The sequence below is a fragment of the Oncorhynchus mykiss genome, chromosome 12 (genome assembly GCF_057628025.1).
Source record: "Oncorhynchus mykiss isolate SJ-2025 chromosome 12, ASM5762802v1, whole genome shotgun sequence".
In the NCBI taxonomy this organism is placed as follows: domain Eukaryota; kingdom Metazoa; phylum Chordata; class Actinopteri; order Salmoniformes; family Salmonidae; genus Oncorhynchus; species Oncorhynchus mykiss.
In genome coordinates this window covers 49,272,735-49,292,405 of record NC_143033.1, presented here as the reverse complement: position 1 = coordinate 49,292,405, position 19,671 = coordinate 49,272,735, and the positions used below count along the sequence as shown (strand labels likewise).

Below are 19,671 nucleotides of genomic sequence, written 5' to 3'. Positions count from 1 at the left end.
AGCTTGATGACGAGCTTGGAGGGTACTATGGTGTTGAATGCCGAGCTGTAGTCGATGAACAGCATTCTCACATAGGTATTCCCCTTGTCCAGATGGGTTAGGGCAGTGTGCAGTGTGGTTGAGATTGCATCGTCTGTGGACCTATTTGGGCGGTAAGCAAATTGGAGTGGGTCTAGGGTGTCAGGTAGGGTGGAGGTGATATGGTCCTTGACTAGTCTCTCAAAGCACTTCATGATGACGGAAGTGAGTGCTACGGGGCGTTTAGCTCAGTTACCTTAGCTTTCTTGGGAACAGGAACAATGGTGGCCCTCTTGAAGCATGTGGGAACAGCAGACTGGTATAGGGATTGATTGAATATGTCCGTAAACACACCGGCCAGCTGGTCTGCGCATGCTCTGAGGGCGCGGCTGGGGATGCCGTCTGGGCCTGCAGCCTTGCGAGGGTTAACACGTTTAATTGTCTTACTCACCTCGGCGGCAGTGAAGGAGAGACCGCATGTTTTCGTTGCAGGCCGTGTCAGTGGCACTGTATTGTCCTCAAAGCGGGCAAAAAAGTAATTTAGTCTGCCTGGGAGCAGGACATCCTGGTCCGTGACTGGGCTGGATTTCTTCCTGTAGTCCGTGATTGACTGTAGACCCTGCCACATGCCTCTTGTGTCTGAGCCGTTGAATTGAGATTCTACTTTGTCTCTGTACTGACGCTTAGCTTTTTTGATAGCCTTGTGGAGGGAATAGCTGCACTGTTTGTATTCGGTCATGTTACCAGACACCTTGCCCTGATTAAAAGCAGTGGTTCGCGCTTTCAGTTTCACGCGAATGCTGCCATCAATCCACGGTTTCTGGTTAGGGAATGTTTTAATCGTTGCTATGGGAACGACATCTTCAACGCACGTTCTAATGAACTCGCACACCGAATTAGCGTATTCGTCAATGTTGTTGTCTGACGCAATACGAAACATGTCCCAGTCCACGTGATGGAAGCAGTCTTGGAGTGTGGAGTCAGCTTGGTCGGACCAGCGTTGGACAGACCTCAGCGTGGGAGCCTCTTGTTTTAGTTTCTGTCTGTAGGCAGGGATCAACAAAATGGAGTCGTGGTCAGCTTTTCCGAAAGGGGGGCGGGGCAGGGCCTTATATGTGTCGCGGAAGTTAGAGTAACAATGATCCAAGGTCTTTCCACCCCTGGTTGCGCAATCGATATGCTGATAAAATTTAGGGAGTCTTGTTTTCAGATTAGCTTTGTTAAAATCCCCAGCTACAATGAATGCAGCCTCCGGATAAATGGTTTCCAGTTTGCAAAGAGTCAAATAAAGTTCATTCAGAGCCATCGATGTGTCTGCTTGGGGGGGATATATACGGCTGTGATAATAATCGAAGAGAATTCTCTTGGTAGATAATGCGGTCTACATTTGATTGTGAGGAATTCTAAATCAGGTGAACAGAAGGATTTGAGTTCCTGTATGTTTCTTTCATCACACCATGTCACGTTAGCCATAAGGCATACGCCCCCTTCTTCTTCTTACCAGAAAGATGTTTGTTTCTGTCTGCGCGATGCGTGGAGAAACCCGTTGGCTGCACCGCCTCGGATAGCGTCTCTCCAGTGAGCCACGTTTCCGTGAAGCAAAGAACGTTACAGTCTCTGATGTCCCTCTGGAATGCTACCCTTGCTCGGATTTCATCAACCTTGTTGTCAAGAGACTGGACATTGGCAAGAAGAATGCTAGGGAGTGGTGCACGGTGTGCCCGTCTCCGGAGTCTGACCAGAAGACCGCCTCGTTTCCCTCTTTTTCGGAGTCGTTTTTTTGGGTCGCTGCATGGGATCCGCTCCGTTGTCCTGTTTGTAAGGCAGAACACAGGATCCGCGTCGCGAAAAACATATTCTTGGTCGTACTGATGGTGAGTTGACGCTGATCTTATATTCAGTAGTTCTTCTCGACAGTATGTAATGAAACCTAAGATGACCTGGGGTACTAATGTAAGAAAGAACACGTAAAAAAACAAAAAACTGCATAGTTTCCTAGGAACGCGAAGCGAGGCGGCCATCTCTGTCGGCGCCGGAAGTAAATTGATTGTTGTTGATTGTCCCTCTAGATTGTCTGTTGCAATGACTGACTGACAGACAGTGCTGATGACATCTCGCGTTGACTTACAGTTTGTTGTCAACTTGCTGCAAATCTCTTACAGGACATCCACCTCTGCCTGGGAGAACTGCAAACTGTTCTCTAGGCGGGACACTACTTTCCCAACTGACCAACATCCGGTGTAATGGCAGAGCACCAAATTCAAATAAAATTACTATAAATATTACAATTTCATGAAATTACACATGCAATACACCAAAATAAAGCTACACTTGTTGTTAATCCAGCCAGCGAAAGCAAACCATGCTATTATCTGAGGACAGCACCCCATCAAACAAACACAGACAATAATATTTCAACCCGCCAGGCGGAACATGAAACTCGGAAATAAAGATATAATTCATGCCTTACCTTTGAAGAGCTTCTTCTGTTGGCACTCCAATATGTCCCATAAACATCACAAATGGTCCTTTTGTTCGATTAATTCCGTCGTTATATATCCAAAATGTCCACTTATTTGGCACATTTGATCCAGAAAAACACTGGTTCCAAATCGCGCAACATGACTACAAAATATCTCAGAAATTACCTATAATCTTTGTCCAAACATTTCAAACAAATTTCCTAATACAACTTTAGGTATTTTTTTAATGTAAATATTTGATACAATTTAAGACGGGATAAACTGCGTTCAATACCGGAGGAAAACAAAGTGGAGCGTGCTTTCAGGTTGCGCGCCTCTATCAAACAAGACACGTCCCTTGACCCTCATTCTGAACAGGGCTACGTCTTCATTTCTCAAAGGAAAAAACATAAACCAATTTCTAAAGACTGTTGACATCCAGTGGAAGCGATAGGAACTGCAAGCAACTGCCTTAGAATTCTAGATTCCCAATGAAAACGCATTGAAAAGAGAGTTACCTCAATATTTTTTTTCTGGATGGTTTGTCCTCGGGGTTTCGCCTTCCAATAAGTTCTGTTATACTCACAGATGTCATTCAAACAGTTTTAGACACTTCAGAGTGTTTTCTATCCAACAAATACAAAGAATAAAAATAATATGCATATCCTAGCTTCTGGGCCTGAGTAGCAGGCAGTTTACTTTGGGCACGTTTTTCATCCGGACGTGAAAATACTACCCTCAATCCCAAAGAAGTTAAAAGTCCTGGACCTCTCTGGTCAGATAATCCCTTGTTTTGTTAGTTGAGTCCACCAGAAATTTGACAACGCTATTTTCCTGTTTCTGTAACAATTGTTTGTCGATATTTAAAATATTGAAAAGATCACGCTTCTGTGAATGTCAAAACACTGTCTTCTCCATACTTCCCACCTTCTTTAGCTTTGGGTGGCATGATGGTAGAAACTTAGGTTACCTCTGTTACTCCACGCAATTCCAACCAGCACAGCTCGCAGCCCCGATGGAACCAGCAAAAAACAGCAGGGATTTAATCAGCCACAAGCCTGGGACTGTCTGCGGTCGCAGCTACAAGGGCTAACCGTGTCGTGGACTTTTTAGTGTCTGTAAAACCAGATTGACTTCCCTAATAGAGTAAGTCGATTCAGATGTGTGTGTGTGTGGTCTGTCTGTCTGTCTGTCTGTGTGTTTGTGTGAGAATATGTGTGTGTGTTAGCACAGGCACGTGCGTGAGCGTATGACCCCAATCGAATGCAGATGGATTCAGTTGTCAGAGTCAGATATGTGTGATTGCAAGAAGCAGCCTATTAACAACTGTATAAACATTGTTGCAGTGGCTGGCGTTTGATGCTATCCTGACCCCCGGTAAAGACATTTTCACACAGCAGTGCTTAAACCGGTTAATTAAAGATTCACTCAGTCAAATGTTGGAGATAAAAGAGCAAAACAAAGCAAACAACAAACAGAGCGGAAAGGGCTCGTTAATACTCTCCTCTGTAATGGCTGATATTTTCCATTCAGATTAATTGGAGCCTCGTTTCACTTGCTAATTGCTACATTAGAAATGTATGCAACTTTTTAAAGAATACCCGTGATTAAGGACAGCTCCGGATGAAAGCAACTAACACATAAATTAAACAAATTAAGCAAACAACAGTGTTCAGACGAATGAACTGAATGTGCCTTCAGTGGGAGCGTTTGGAGCGATGTCTTTGTCAGGGTCCTTTTTCGGGCTGTTTTCAAAACAAATCACACTAAGTTAAATAATCCACTGCTGAAATTACTGAAACGGAGTGGGATTGTGCAAATACAACAGGCTATCCAAATTACCCCTGGCACTAGCCTAGGCAGCCTCAGCAGCCCCACAAGCACGCCAGAGATTGATAGCGGGGCCCGGAACCATCAAATGCTCTCTCACTCTGTAACTCTCAAAGTGCTTTAGATGTGCGCAGCGATGGGGCCCATTCTGTGCTGCTAGTTCCAAAAACGCTCTCTGTGATTTTCTTCAAAAGTACCGCTGATCTTTCATATAAGCAAATGGAACTCTTTCACTTTGACTTGTGCCGCCTTGATTGTGTTTGACTTATCAGGAAAAGGTTTAGAAAGTATACAAAATGACCTCCTGACCCTTTGGCCAAGGGGAGATTATAAATATCTATTTATGTAGCTTAGTGTGTTTTTCATTCAACAGATCTTGCCAGTGCATTATTGGTGATTGTCACATTGGTATAAGGATCGGGAGACAGGTGCTGGAATGCGTAATATGTTTTTTTATTATTACCCAAATTACAGTGTGCCATGTAAAGGCACAGGGACGAAGACCAAACAACATGTAAACAAAACACACAGGGTTGAAACCCAAACAAAAGAGTGAGGAGTACCTCGAATAAATAACACAAGCGCAGAATGATACCACACGGGACAAGACCCATAATCATCTGCACAATACAAGCGACACGAAAGCCAAAACAACACAGCACCAACGGACATTGTAAAAATAATGGACAGCCCAATGGAAGCCAAAGGGCACGTATATACAAAGACTAATCAGTGGGAATAGGGGATAGGTGTGCGTGATGAAATTTCCGGAGGGATCCTTGTCAATAATAACTTTCATGGATTAAAGATTCAGACATTAATTTCCCGTAAAATTAAATGGAATGCTTGTTATTCCCCCGTAAAGGCCTTGTAGGAAGCTTTGCTCAAATATTACAGGTAAAATATTGACAATTTACTCCCAGCTCCAAAGAAAAATAAATAATCCCCCAAATCTCCCAAAATATAAAGCAGTCACTTAAAAGCAAACATCCTTAGGTCAAGTCTTAACTCTTTTCTATATGTTGAAGAAACACTATTATATTAGTTTTTTATCCAAACACTTTTTCTGAAGTACTTTTATGAGGACAGTGTGATACAGAAGTAGCCATATACATTTCAGTCCGAGAGCAGTTGCATCAATTTAACCATGGCTAGGTCAGGGGTGTTAAGGGAAAGAGAGCTGTAGCCAGGCTGATAAAAGTACAGTTTAGGCTAACTAGGGGATCTCAAGATGCCACTCTTTGAGGAGTGTTATACTATAGCCCTTCTAACGGCACTTGAGTAATCCTACTGGAGTTTTCCATATGGGCTCTCAGCTGGAATTTACTTCCCAGAATACCACTACCACCTGAGGGGGCACGAGACACAGGAGGAATCCCTGAGGTGTTCCCCTAGGCTCTCAGCTGGGGCCAGTTCAGTTCAACTTCCATGGCTATAAATTGTGTGAGAGGAGATTGGGGATTCAGCTGCAGATCACTCCAGTCATACGCTACTTCTGACCTCTGCCAAACTCTCACACAAGCATGTATCAAAATATATCAAAATGTGTAGTGCTAAAACGAGCTATCTATGTGTTGGCGTGGATATAATAGTTTGTGGAGATTAGAAAGAGGAAAGCAATTTGTGTTATATAGAATGTACTTTATTCCGTGAAGTCACGTGAATGGAGCTGATTTTAGCGATTGTGATTGCATTCACACATCACTTCAATGAACGATTGCAATGGCGCAACACGTTTCTTTTCCTACTTCCATAACACCCTCACAGTATCTCCTGCCCCTGTTACACTCTAGAGTTGCGTTCTACCATGTATGAGCAGTCAGCAACCATCTTACAAATGGGTGGGAGTTTAAGTTGTGGACACTGCGTTGACTCATTAGCCGAGACACGGCAGCAAATGGAGGTTGGCCAAAGAAACAAGCTGACAAGCCATAAGACACACGCTTCAAAGTCTGGAACATCACTCCTTTCCATCAAGGCCAACCAATCAAACTTTCCCTCTTTGAAATATAAAGATGTTGTTTTACCATTGTCAGTCTGCTGTCTATTGTGGTTGAAGTACACACAATTGGAAAGCAGTAAATAAAAACAGCTAAATCAAATTTTATTGGTCACATAACCATATGTATTTGCTGTCTTGAATGGCTGCTCTTTTCCATGTTGTTACCTCCAGATATCTTCTTTAACTGTTGGAGGATGCCTGGTCCAGATCATTGTTGTGCTGTTTGCTCCCATTGCTGATGGACTACTTTGTTGAAAGAAGCAATGCTTTGTTGAGGAGCTCAGTAACAGGGTGGAGTGGGCATATGGCATTATTGTTACCTTAGCTGCTTTTATTTACTGCTTTCCAATTGTGTGTACTTCAACCACAATAGACAGCAGACTGACAATGGTAAAACAACATCTTCATATTTCAAAGAGGGAAAGATTGATTGGTTGGCCTTGATGGAAAAGTTTGGGAGTAGAAGCTACTGTTACGGAACAATAGAAGGCAAAATAACAACACCGACAACAATTATAAAAAGACACTTCTAAAGATAATTTTGTTCAAGAAAAAAGGTTGTCGAAAAGGGCTTGTTGTTGCTTGATTATCTGTTAATGTTTTTGTGCTTGTCATTCTTATGGAAATTAAACGCCTGTGCTTTTCAAAGTCGATCCACCTTTGAAGACTGCCTCAATCTACCCCAGTCTGTCGGTTCCAACTGACTTGAATATCGGTTCTACATTCGAAACAGCAGATACCTGTGGGCCGTATTTCTCATTAACAGTCAAATGCATTTCAATCAGGAAACACATTTGCACGTCGGACAGATGTTCTATTCATAATGCCTTATGTTGCAGGATTCATCTTTGTTTTAACACACACCTGCAGGGTTTGCAAATTAGATAGCCAACAAAGAAGGATGGGATGGAATGACACAACAAATAAAAGTGATTCCACCCACCTTATGAAGGCTAATGCACCGTTTGAAAATAGGGAGAGGTGGGGAACTGTATAATGAGAATGACTGGGAGAGGGGTCTTCATGTGTTTGTACATAATATCCTGGGGGTCTTGTTTAATGTGACCAGATGCAGATTCATAAATGCTTAGTTGCAGATGACAATATTACATCTCAGATTAGTCATTCCATTGGTGGAAAGGGGTACAAGGGATCTTCAGCTTTAAAGCTGAATTTATTTTAAAAAGCCAATGACTTTGACAATTACTAATTCATTTGCCATGAAATCTATGACAATGCAATGATGAAGGTTATGACAAAATTGGGCTCACAGGCTCAGTCACCCACAGGCACAAACATTACCCCCATGAAGCTCACCTATCATGTTCACTTGCTTAGGAGCCTTCTGTCAAAAAACCTGTGAAGTTGCTAATGGGGAGGTTCTTATAGAGAGATAGATACTTTTGGTGAATGTAAATTCATGGGACTATTTTAGCGAGAGCAGCAGACTCCTGGGAGAGACTGGGCAGCTTCCTTCAGCTTTTTGAAGCACTCTTCTTACTTTAGCTGTCAGAGTGAGTGTGTTTTTGCTGTGAAGAGATACATTGTGTGGCTATGAGAGAGAGAGAGAGAGAGAGAGAGAGAGAGAGAGTTTAAAAGTATTTTGTAAGGTGTTCCAAGACGATGGCGCAGAGAACATAAAAGTCCTTTTACCAAATTCAGTTCGGACATTTGGAACAGTTAGCAGGATAAAGTCCAGCGAACGAAGAGAGTACCCACCACATTTCTGAACAATAAAAATGCACAAATAAAAAGTTAGTAAACCCAAAATGGCTTTGTAAATAAAAGTATACCAGTGACTGAGCCTACGAGTGACTAGAGAAAGCCAGCCAACCTTGGTATACAAAGTGCAGTGGTGCGTAAGTGTTTTGCAGTTTAAAATAAATCTCAAAGTGCCATGGTAAAGAGTGTCAATTGATCTCAAACACTGAGCGGAAGCATTCATATATAAAATATCCCCATAGTTTAGTAAAGGCATACATGTAGCTGATACTAGCCTCCGTCTGGCTTCAAAAGAAAAACCGGCCTTATTCCTAAAATAAAATCCCAATTTCAGTTTACATTTTTTGTAAGTTGTTGATTATGCAATTTAAAAGAGAGGCCGTCAATCAATTAAAATTATATATTTTTATGATATTACAACCTCAATCTCCTTGCCCTGACAGGTAGTAATAGGTGAAAGGTTCAGTGGTCTATTTCAAGGTATTAAGATACTTTCTGTACAGTATCAGCAATGGGTACATACAGAGTGCTTACTGTACTGTAGAAATGTACATGAAGTGCTTAAATACAGTTGAAGTCGGAAGTTTACATACACCTTAGCCAAATACATTTAAACTCAGTTTTTCACAATTCCTGATATTTAATCCAAGTAAAAATTCATTGATTTAGGTCAGTTAGGATCACCACTTTATTTTAAGAATGTGAAATGTCAGAATAAGAGTAGAGAGAATGATTTATTTTAGCTTTTATTTCTTTCATAACATTCCCAGTGGGTCAGAAGTTTACATACGTTCAAAAGTGAATTGCTTTGCTTTTAAATTGTTTAACTTGGGTCAAACGTTTTGCGTAGCCTTCCACAAGCTTCCCACAATAAATTGGGTCAATTTTGGCCCATTCCTCCTGACAAAGCTGGTGTAACTAAGTCAGGTTTGTAGGCCTCCTTGCTCGCACACACTTTTTCAGTTCTGCCCACAAATGTTCTAAAGGATTGAGGTCAGGGATTTGTGATGGCCACTCCAATACCTTGACTTTGTTGTCCTTAAGCCATTTTGCCAAAACCTTGGAAGTTTGCTTGGGGTCATTGTCTATTTGGACGACCCATTTGCGACCAAGCTTTAACTTCTTGACTGATGCCTCTATTTATGATATAATTTACAAATATTTCACCTTTTTAAAAACTTTTTATTGAACAATGTTTTTTTTAATCAATTTGTATATTTGAGATTATCCACTATATTTGTTGATTTATTTGTTCTGTCTTTTCAGGTGGATCAAACTGAAATTGCAACCAACTTTCTAAGGCTTGTTTAACCCTTCTCTTGTGTTCGTTTCATGTTTTTATTTATTTTTTATTTCACCTTTATTTAACCAGGTAGGCTAGTTGAGAACAAGTTCTCATTTGCAACTGCGACCTGGCCAAGATAAAGCATAGCAGTATGAGCAGACAACACAGAGTTACACATGGAGTAAACAATTAACAAGTCAATAACACAGTAGAAAACAAAGGGGGAGTCTATATACAATGTGTGCAAAAGGCATGAGGTAGGCGAATAATTACAATTTTGCAGATTAACACTGGAGTGATAAATGATCAGATGGTCATGTACAGGTAGAGATATTGGTGTGCAAAAGAGCAGAAAAGTAAATAAATAAAAACAGTATGGGGATGAGGTAGGTGAAAATGGGTGGGCTATTTACCAATAGACTATGTACAGCTGCAGCGATCGGTTAGCTGCTCAGAGAGCTGATGTTTGAAGTTGGTGATGGAAATAAAAGTCTCCAACTTCAGCGATTTTTGCAATTCGTTCCAGTCACAGGCAGCAGAGTACTGGAACGAAAGGCGGCCAAATGAGGTGTTGGCTTTAGGGATGATCAGTGAGATACACCTGCTGGAGCGCGTGCTACGGATGGGTGTTGCCATCGTGACCAGTGAGCTGAGATAAGGCGGAGCTTTACCTAGCATGGACTTGTAGATGACCTGGAGCCAGTGGGTCTGGCGACGAATATGTAGCGAGGGCCAGCCGACTAGAGCATACAAGTCGCAGTGGTGGGTGGTATAAGGTGCTTTAGTGACAAAACGGATGGCACTGTGATAGACTGCATCCAGTTTGCTGAGTAGAGTGTTGGAAGCCATTTTGTAGATGACATCGCCGAAGTCGAGGATCGGTAGGATAGTCAGTTTTACTAGGGTAAGCTTGGCGGCGTGAGTGAAGGAGGCTTTGTTGCGGAATAGAAAGCCGACTCTTGATTTGATTTTCGATTGGAGATGTTTGATATGAGTCTGGAAGGAGAGTTTGCAGTCTAGCCAGACAACTAGGTACTTATAGATGTCCACATATTCTAGGTCGGAACCATCCAGGGTGGTGATGCTAGGCGGGCATGCGGGTGCAGGCAGCGATCGGTTGAAAAGCATGCATTTGGTTTTACTAGCGTTTGTTAATTAATTATGTGTTTCCGGTCCAAAATGACCACCCCATTATAGCTGATTATAAATCCATAATAATACATATATTATCACCTAAGATCTTTTTATCAACTTAAGTTCTTGTGAACATTACAAGTTTTGAACTTCTATTGGCTCTTTATGGCCTGTATGCCTCATTGACCTGAGCTCATACAACTAGTTTTTGAAAAAAAAAAAAAAAGAAAAAGCATAATATATTGATTATTTTGACTAAAACAAATACTCAGATGAAACCTATTGTGCTATTTATCACAGACTAATGTATGTCAAATTATAACAAGGAGCCTCTCCTCCTCACCAGTGTCATGATCAAAGATACGATCAAGAGCCTCACATAGAGTATATCGTTTGGTCATTGTGCTTGCTGCCAGAGAATGAATTGTGAGCAAGGCCTCAAAAAAGGTTTATATACACGAGAGCTGCAAGAAAAGTTCTATATATTATTGAAACAATGTTTGTTTGTGAGAATGCCAACAGGTGTGGTTCCCGTGGGGGAAAGATTCTACTAGGGAAATCCCATGGGGGTTTTCATGGAAGCCAAGAAGGGGAGTGAGGTGTGTGTGTGTGTGTTCAAACACACATGCATGTGGGGGTCTGGGAGAGGAAGTGTGTCCATCTGATGAATGGGCATATGCCTGAATTAAATTTTCTACACTAATTGCAGTCTCACCCATTCATTTCTAATGACCGGTCATTTTTGACCAGGAACACCACAGGTGTACAAAAGTTAAATAAAACACCCAAAATGTAATGGAAATCATCAAAATGTATTTTGTGTGGACAAAGTCATGGAACCTTATGACAATCAGATTAAATTAACTACATTTTTCAGAGAGAACTTGTAAATCGGTCAAATTCGACCAGAACACAGCCGAAGGGTTAAAGAATTACAACATTTCGAACATGATTTTGTTTTCGAATAACTGAAAGTGAGCATTTGTAATCTGAATAAAGGGAAAAAAACATTCTTTAACATGGGGTGAGGCATTCTTACTAATTTACTAGAGAACCATTTCGGATTTAAGTATAACTTTTGTATGACTGATGCCGTTAGGGAGAGGTCTTATGCTTTAAAATGTAATAATGTCTGCCCTCCAAATTCATATTCATTATATAAATATTGCCACGTCCTGACCATAGAGAGCTGTTTATTCTCTATGTTGGTTGGGGTGTGATAGTGACTAGGGTGGATCATCTAGGTGATTAATGGTTTATGTTGGCCTGGTATGGTTCCCAATCAGAGACGGATGTTTATCGTTGTCTCTGATTGGGGATCATATTTAGGCAGCCATTTCCATTTTTTTCCCCATTCCACATTTTTCATTGTGCTTGGTGGTATTTTGTCTATGTATATGTATATGAATAATTTTGCACGCCCAATTTTTCAGTTTTTGATTTGTTAAAAAAGTTTGAAATATCCAATAAATGTCGTTCCACTTCATGATTGTGTCCCACTTGTTGTTGATTCTTCACAAAAAAATACAGTTTTATATATTTATGTTTGAAGCCTGAAATATGGCAAAAGGTCGCAAAGTTCAAGGGGGCCGAATACTTTCGCAAGGCACTGTATATATAGTTACATATAGTTATATATAGTTATATAGATAGTTACAGTATATCACAAAAGTGAGTACACCCCTCAAAAAGTTCAACACACAGCCATTAATGTCTAAACTGCTGGCAACAAAAGTGAGTACACCCCTAAGTGAAAATATCCGAACTGGGCCCAATTAGCCATTTTCCCTCCCCGGTGTCATGTGACTCGTTAGTGTTACAAGGTCTCAGGTGTGAATGAGGAGCAGCTGTGTTAAATTTGGTGTCATCGCTCTCACACTCCCTCATACTGACTGGTCACTGGAAGTTCAACATGGCAAAGAACTCTCTGAGGATCTGAAAAAAATAATTGTTGCTCTACATAAAGATGGCCTGAGCTATAAGAAGATTGCCAAGACCCTGAAACTGAGCTGCAGCACGGTGGCCAAGACCATACAGCGGTTTAACTGGACATGTTCCATTCAGAACAGGCCTCGCCATGGTCGACCAAAGAAGTTGAGTGCACGTGCTCAGCGTCATATCCAGAGGTTGTCTTTGGGAAATAGACGTATGAGTGCTGCCAGCATTGCTGCAGAGGTTGAAGGGGTGGGGGTCAGCCTGTCAGTGCTCAGACGATATGCCCTACACTGCATCAAATTGGTCTGCATGGCTGTTGTCCCAGAAGGAAGCATCTTCTAAAGATGATGCAAAAGAAAGCCCGCAAACAGTTTGCTGAAGACAAGCAGACTAAGGACATGGATTACTGGAACCATGTCCTGTGGTCTGATGAGACCAAGAAACTTATTTGGTTCAGATGGTGTCAAGTGTGTGTGTGGCGGCAACCAGGTGAGGAGTACCAAGACAAGTGTCTCTTGCCTACAGTCAAGCATGGTGGTGGGAGTGTCATGATCTGGGGCTGCATGAGTGCTGCCGGCACTGGGGAGCTACAGTTCATTGAGGGAACCATGAATGCCAACATGTACTGTGACATACTGAAGCAGAGCATGATCCCCTCGCTTCGGAGACTGGGCCGCAGGGCAGTATTCCAACATGATAACGACCCCAAACACACCTCCAAGACGACCACTGCTTGCTAAATAAACTGAGGGTAAAGGTGATGGACTGGCCAAGCATGTCTCCAGACCTAAACCCTATTGAGCATCTGTGGGGCATCCTCAAACTGAAGGTGGAGGAGTGCAAGGTCTCTAATATCCACCAGCTCTGGGATGTTGTCATGGAGGAGTGGAAGAGGACTCCATTGGCAACCTGTGAAGCTCTGGTGAACTCCATGCCCAAGAGGGTTAAGGCAGTGCTGGAAAATGATGGTGGCCACACAAATATTGACACTTTGGGCCCAATTTGGACATTTTCACGCAGGGGTGTACTCACTTTTGTTGCCAGCGGTTTAGACATGAATGGCTGTGTGTTGAGTTATTTTGATGGGACAGCAAATTTACACTGTTACAAGCTGTACACACACTACTTTACATTGTAGCAAAGTGGCATTTATTCAGTGTTGTCACATGAAAAGATATACTCAAATATTTACAAAAATGTGAGGGGTGTACTGTATATAGAGATAGATACATAGAGATATAATCTATATATATCTATCTACAGTATATATCTATCTTTATCTCTATATCTCTTTATCTGTATATATTTTTATCTATGAGATAAAGATAGATATATATATATATATATATATATATATATATATATATATATATATATATATATATATATATATACAGTGCCTTGCGAAAGTATTCGGCCCCCTTGAACTTTGCGACCTTTTGCCACATTTCAGGCTTCAAACATAAATAATAATTTTGCACGCCCAATTTTTCAGTTTTTGATTTGTTAAAAAAGTTTGAAATATCCAATAAATGTTGTTCCACTTCATGATTGTGTCCCACGTGTTGTTGATTCTTCACAAAAAAATACAGTTTTATATCTTTATGTTTGAAGCCTGAAATGTGGCAAAAGGTCGCAAAGTTCAAGGGGGCCGAATACTTTCGCAAGGCACTGTATATATATACAGTGCCTTGCAAAAGTATTCACCCCTCTTGGATTTTTTTCCTATTTTGCTGCATTACATCCTGCAATTTAAGTGTATTTTTATTTGGATTTCATGTAATGGACATAGACAAAATAGCCCGAAATGAAATGTGAAATGGAATTCAAAACGGAAAAGTGGTGGGTGGGTATGTATCCACACCCTTTGCTATGAAGCCCCTAAATAAGATCTGGTGCAACCAATTACCTTCAGAAGTCACATAATTAGGTAAACAAGGTCCACCTGTGTGCAATCTAAGTGTCACATGATCTGTCAAATAATCTCAGTATATATATATATATATATATATATATATATATATATATGCCTGTTTTGAAAGGCCCCAGAGTCTGCAACATCAATAAGCAAGGGGCACTATGCAAGCGGCAATATGAAGACCAAGGAGCTCTCTGAACAGGTCAGGGACAAAGTTGTGGAGAAGTACAGATCAGGGTTGGGTTATAAAAAAATATCAGAAACATTGAACATCCCACGGAGCACCATTAAATCCATTATTAAAAAATTGAAAGAATATGGCACCACAACAAACCTGCCAAAAGAGGGCCGCCCACCAAACTCACGGACCAGGCAAGGAGGGCATTAGTCATACAGGCAACAAAGAGACCAACGATAACCCTGAAGGAGCTGCAAAGCTCCACAGCGGAGATTGGAGTATCTGTCCATAGGAGCACTTTAAGCCATACACTCCACAGAGCTGGGCTTTACTTTAAGAGTGGCCAGAAAAAAAGTAATTGCTTAAAGAAAAAAAAATAAGCTCCCCAAACATAATGGAAGAATGTTCTCTGGTTAGATGAGATGAAAATGTACGTTTTTGCCTAAAAACGTTATGTCTTACGCAACACCACTACTTCTCATCACCCTGAGAACACCATCCCAAGCATGGTGGTGGCAGCATCATGCTGTGGGGATGCTTTTCATTGGCAGGGACTGTGAAACTGGTCAGAATTGAAGGAATGATGGAGGGCACTAAATACAGGGAAATTCTTGAGGGAAACCTGCTTCAGTCTTCAAGAGATTTGAGATTTGTTCACCTTCCATCAGGATGCTGACCCTAAGCATACTGCTGAAGCAACGTTTAATGTCTTGGAATGGCCTAGTCAAAGCCCAGATCTCAATCCAATTGAGAATCTGTGGTATGACTTAAAGATTGCTGTACACCAGCGGATCCCATCCAACTTGAAGGAGCTGGAGCAGTTTTGCATTGAAGAATGGGCAAAACTGCCAGTGGCTACATGTGCCAAGCTTGTAGAGACATAGCCCAAGAAACTTGCAGCTGTAATTGTTGCAAAAGGTGGCTCTACAAAGTATTGGATTTGGGGGTGGGGTGAATAATTATGCACGCTCAAGTTTTTATTTATTTTTGTCTCATTTCCTGTTTGTTTCACAATAAAAAACATTTAGTATCTTCAAAGTGGTAGGCTTGTTGTGTAAATCAAATTATACACCCCCCCCCCAAAATACACTAGAATTCCAGGATGTAAGGCAACAAAATAGGAAAAATGCCAAGGGGGTGAATACTTTTGCAAGCCACTGTGTATGTATAATGTAATATTTTTTTCAGAACATTAACCATGTGTAAAGATAGATACAAATGATTTGTTGCAAGTTGGTGTGGGGGGGGGGGGGGGATTTCACACCTAGCTCGGCTATTAGACAAATCTTTAGTAAAGGTTGAATATTCTATTGCTCAGCTAATAGCCCATCCTGCTACGATTGTGAAAAGCAAATAAATGTTAAAGATTCCAATTGATAAAGTTTTTTTAGTCACAATTGGCCGAACCCCAGTTAATAGATTTGGGCACAGTCGATAGCGTGCTGGACTTCGGGCTAGAATGTTGAGGGTTTGAAACCTGTTCCCTGCATGTTTCATTATTATGGTAGTCTCAGAGCAAATAGCCTGGATTGTTACTCCCATCTCGTTCCTTGCTCTCTTACACAAATTGTTCTTCGCCTGAGTGGCTCGCTGGTGGGCGTGCTGGCAGGATGTACTGTGTTTTATTCTGTATATATGATATTGGATATGAATGAAAAAAAACTTGCTAATGACCAATTTTTGTAATTTAATTTTATGACAAAAATATGCACAATCGTTTGTCTCTACATTCACTAACATACTCCTATCAATTGTTAAGTTTTCGCTTGACTCGTTATGACATTATAATTACTTACGTTTGCTTCCACCGTAATGTTTTGTCAGTCATCAAATTCATAATTGGAACTACTCAAAATGATTGGTCATATAAAAACCTTGGGACCCAAAAACATAATGAGTGCTCTAACTCCCTCTAGCTGTGGTCTGGAGCAATGAAGCCGTGATTCTGGGTACCTCTAAGTCCCGTGGTGTAAGCTATCATCTTTTAAAGGAGGAACCACTGTATATTGTCCCTAACATTTTTACTCCATCGCAACAGTTGTGGTACACACACACACACACACACACACACACACACACACACGCACACGCACACGCACAAAGACACTCAAGACCTTTCCCCCACAACAACTATAGACTCAGATTCTCAACAGTTGCACCATCCCAGAGCCCAACTCAAGAAATGTCTTGTTTAACGAATGCATATACAGTTGCAGCAGTATGAGAAGGCCTGCAAAACTGAGCAAAGAAATGGGGAGATTTCATTAACCATTGTCACGTCCTAGGTGATGGAGGTCAGATATACCCACTTCGCCTGAAACACCCACACATGGTCCCCCGTTGTGACCATATTCCCCAGCATCTCCGTGCAGTTATACTTTTGATTTTGTGCCACCAGGGCCACAATAAGATGCCCCCTCTCTGAATGTCCAAGTGTGACCATCTCCCCATGGGTTACTGCAGCTAGTGTTGCCAGCACTGCCACTGCTTGGGGGCACCCCAACGGAATCCCCACCGGCTAGGTACAAGGTCGTCAAGGTTCTCATTATCAGCGTTGAGAATTTCCTCGTATATTATGCTCTCCCATCAGGGGGCTCTGGCTTTGCAGGGCCAACCCTGCCAGGCAGGTTCAGAATCTTGAGGGGGCGGTGCTGCTCTAGAAGGTCTCTGACCGCATTTTGGCTGCATACAGGCCCATTACAGCAGGCCCATAAAACAGATAGGGACTTCTCATTAGCGTCTGCGTCGTTCAGGTGGGTGTCTAGGGTATAGGACGGTGGACCGTTCCATCAATATAGGATCATAAATGAATCAATTAGATGTATATCTTTTTTTTTAAATGTTCCCCGTGATACAGTAGGACAGTAAATAAATTAGATGTATAATTTATTTTAAAATGCAGTCCCATCATGATAGGAGAATAAATAAACAAGATGTATAATTCATCATAAAATGAATATTCCTCATCTGCACTAAATTGAAAGCTCTCTCACAACCCCTGCTCACAGACATACATTGGTTCTGGGATATGCAACCATTTCCTTTCTTACTCACTTAATGCCACCCTTTCCCAAACACCAAAAAACACACATCACCCCATTCATCTCAATACATCCACACATACCCACATACTGTGCCTTCTGTCTGCTGTTTTTATCTCCACCATGTTGATTTAGTGCTTTAGTGTTGCAATTAGTTATATTTGAAGATAGATAGAAATCTGTTGTATTGTGTGTTTCATTATTTGCCTCCTCTATGAGAACTTTGTAATTTTTAGAATAGCCATGGAGTAGTGTTTGAGTCTCTGAACAATTGGTTATCAATATACAGTTTATCGACTACGAGAGCTATGCGTTTCCCTTTCATTCTATTTTCCTTGAAAATTGGATACAGAACTTCCTTCGGGAACGGGTCATTCATGCCTATTTTCATGCCAGCAAGTCTTTTACCCAGGCTTTTAACCATTATTTTATCTTTAAAGAAAGCAAATTTGGCAACTATTGGGCGTCCTTACCTTTGCCCTCTCTGTCTGAAGCGGTGTATATGTTTGTGTTGGATTTTGTCGATAGCTTCACATGGGATCTGAAGCGCTGTAAGAAGGAACTCTAATGACACATTTAGGAACATTTCTCCTTATTTCTCTTGGATACCTGTAAGTACCAGATTCTCTCTCATGGATCTAGTCTGTATGTCAAGTAAGGCTTCTCTCAGAACGATGTTCTCCTTTTTAAGTTCATTAACTTCTGTTTCAACATTATTGACTGTCCCTTTCAGCTTGTTTGTGTCTTTCTCCAATTTCGCAGCTTTTTTGTCACTCATCTCGAGGCTTGCCTTTATCTGTTTTATATCCTTACTTACCAGTTCAAGTATGCCCAATTTGTCATTTATTGATTATAACAGATCGGTTTCGACCTTTACTATTCCCGGTGGTGAAAATATTAAATTGTCTGTGTCTGTAGAAGAGTCACATTTTTGATTTGCGATAGGTTGTTTGTTTTCGTAGTATTTGTTGATACATTTCTCTAGTTTTATGATTTGTTTTGTGTTGTTATCCAGATTTAAGGTTTTTACCCACCAGATTATGAAGTGCTAATATTTTGTCTAATTTACCGATATTGAATATTACGTTTTTATCTTGAGGTGATCTACATTGCTGTGTTCCGTCCTCCATCTTGGTTTCTCTGGCACTAATTAAATCATGTCTTTGCTTCATTAATGATTAACTCACAATCTGTTCCAAAATGAAAATTGAGGGCATATCAGCCAAAATAAGATTTTCAGTAGCCATCGGATCGCCACACCTACTTACTTTTCATGAAATCACAAGTGCAATATAGCAAAACACAGCTTAGCTTGATTTCAATAAATCTTTTCGGCGAAAGCATACCAAGCGTTTATGTAAGGACATTTCTCTCAGTAGACAAAATATTACAAACAGCTAGCAGCCAAGTAGATTGGTCACGAAAGTCAGAAAAGCAATAAATTAAATTGCTTACCTTTGATGATCTTCGGATGTTTGCACTCAAGAGACTCCCAGTTACACAATAAATGTTCCTTTGGTTCCATAAATACCTACATTTGGTTGGCGCGTTATGTTCAGAAATCCACAGGCTTCAGCGGTCACGACATTGCAGACGAAAATTCAAAATGTTCATAGAAACATTTCAAATGTTTTTTTATAATCAATCCTCAGGTTGTTTTTACAATATATAATCGATAATATATCAACCTGGAATGTAGCTTCTTCAATAGGAGAGAGAGAGAATATGCCTGCTCCAAGCTGTTGCGCATACAAAACGCTGCTGGCACCCAGCCATACAATGACGATGCGATCTTTCTCGCTCATTTTTCAAAATAAAAGCCTGAAACTATGTGTAATGACTGTTCACGCCATAGGGAAGCCATAGGAAAAGGTATCAGGTTGATATCCCTTTAAATGGAGTGAAGGCAGGCTATGGAACAGGGAGCTTTCAAAATAGAAGCCACTTCCGAGTTGGATTTTCCTCAGGTTTTCGCCTGCAATATCAGTTCTGTTATACTCACAGACAATATTTTGACAGTTTTGGAAACTGTGTTTTCTATCCTAATCTGACAAGTATATGCATATTCTAGATTCTGGGCCCGAAAGATAGGCAGTTTAATTTGGGTACGTTTTTCATCCAAACATCAAAATACTGCCCCCTACAC

General features: G+C 41.0%; 1 protein-coding gene across 1 annotated transcript in view; it reads right to left on the bottom strand.

Moving 5' to 3' along the window:
• LOC110538905 (kin of IRRE-like protein 3) overlaps positions 1-19,671 on the bottom strand; it is a 300,574-nt gene that overhangs the window by 72,203 nt on the left and 208,700 nt on the right. The gene's annotated exons all lie outside the window — the stretch shown is intronic.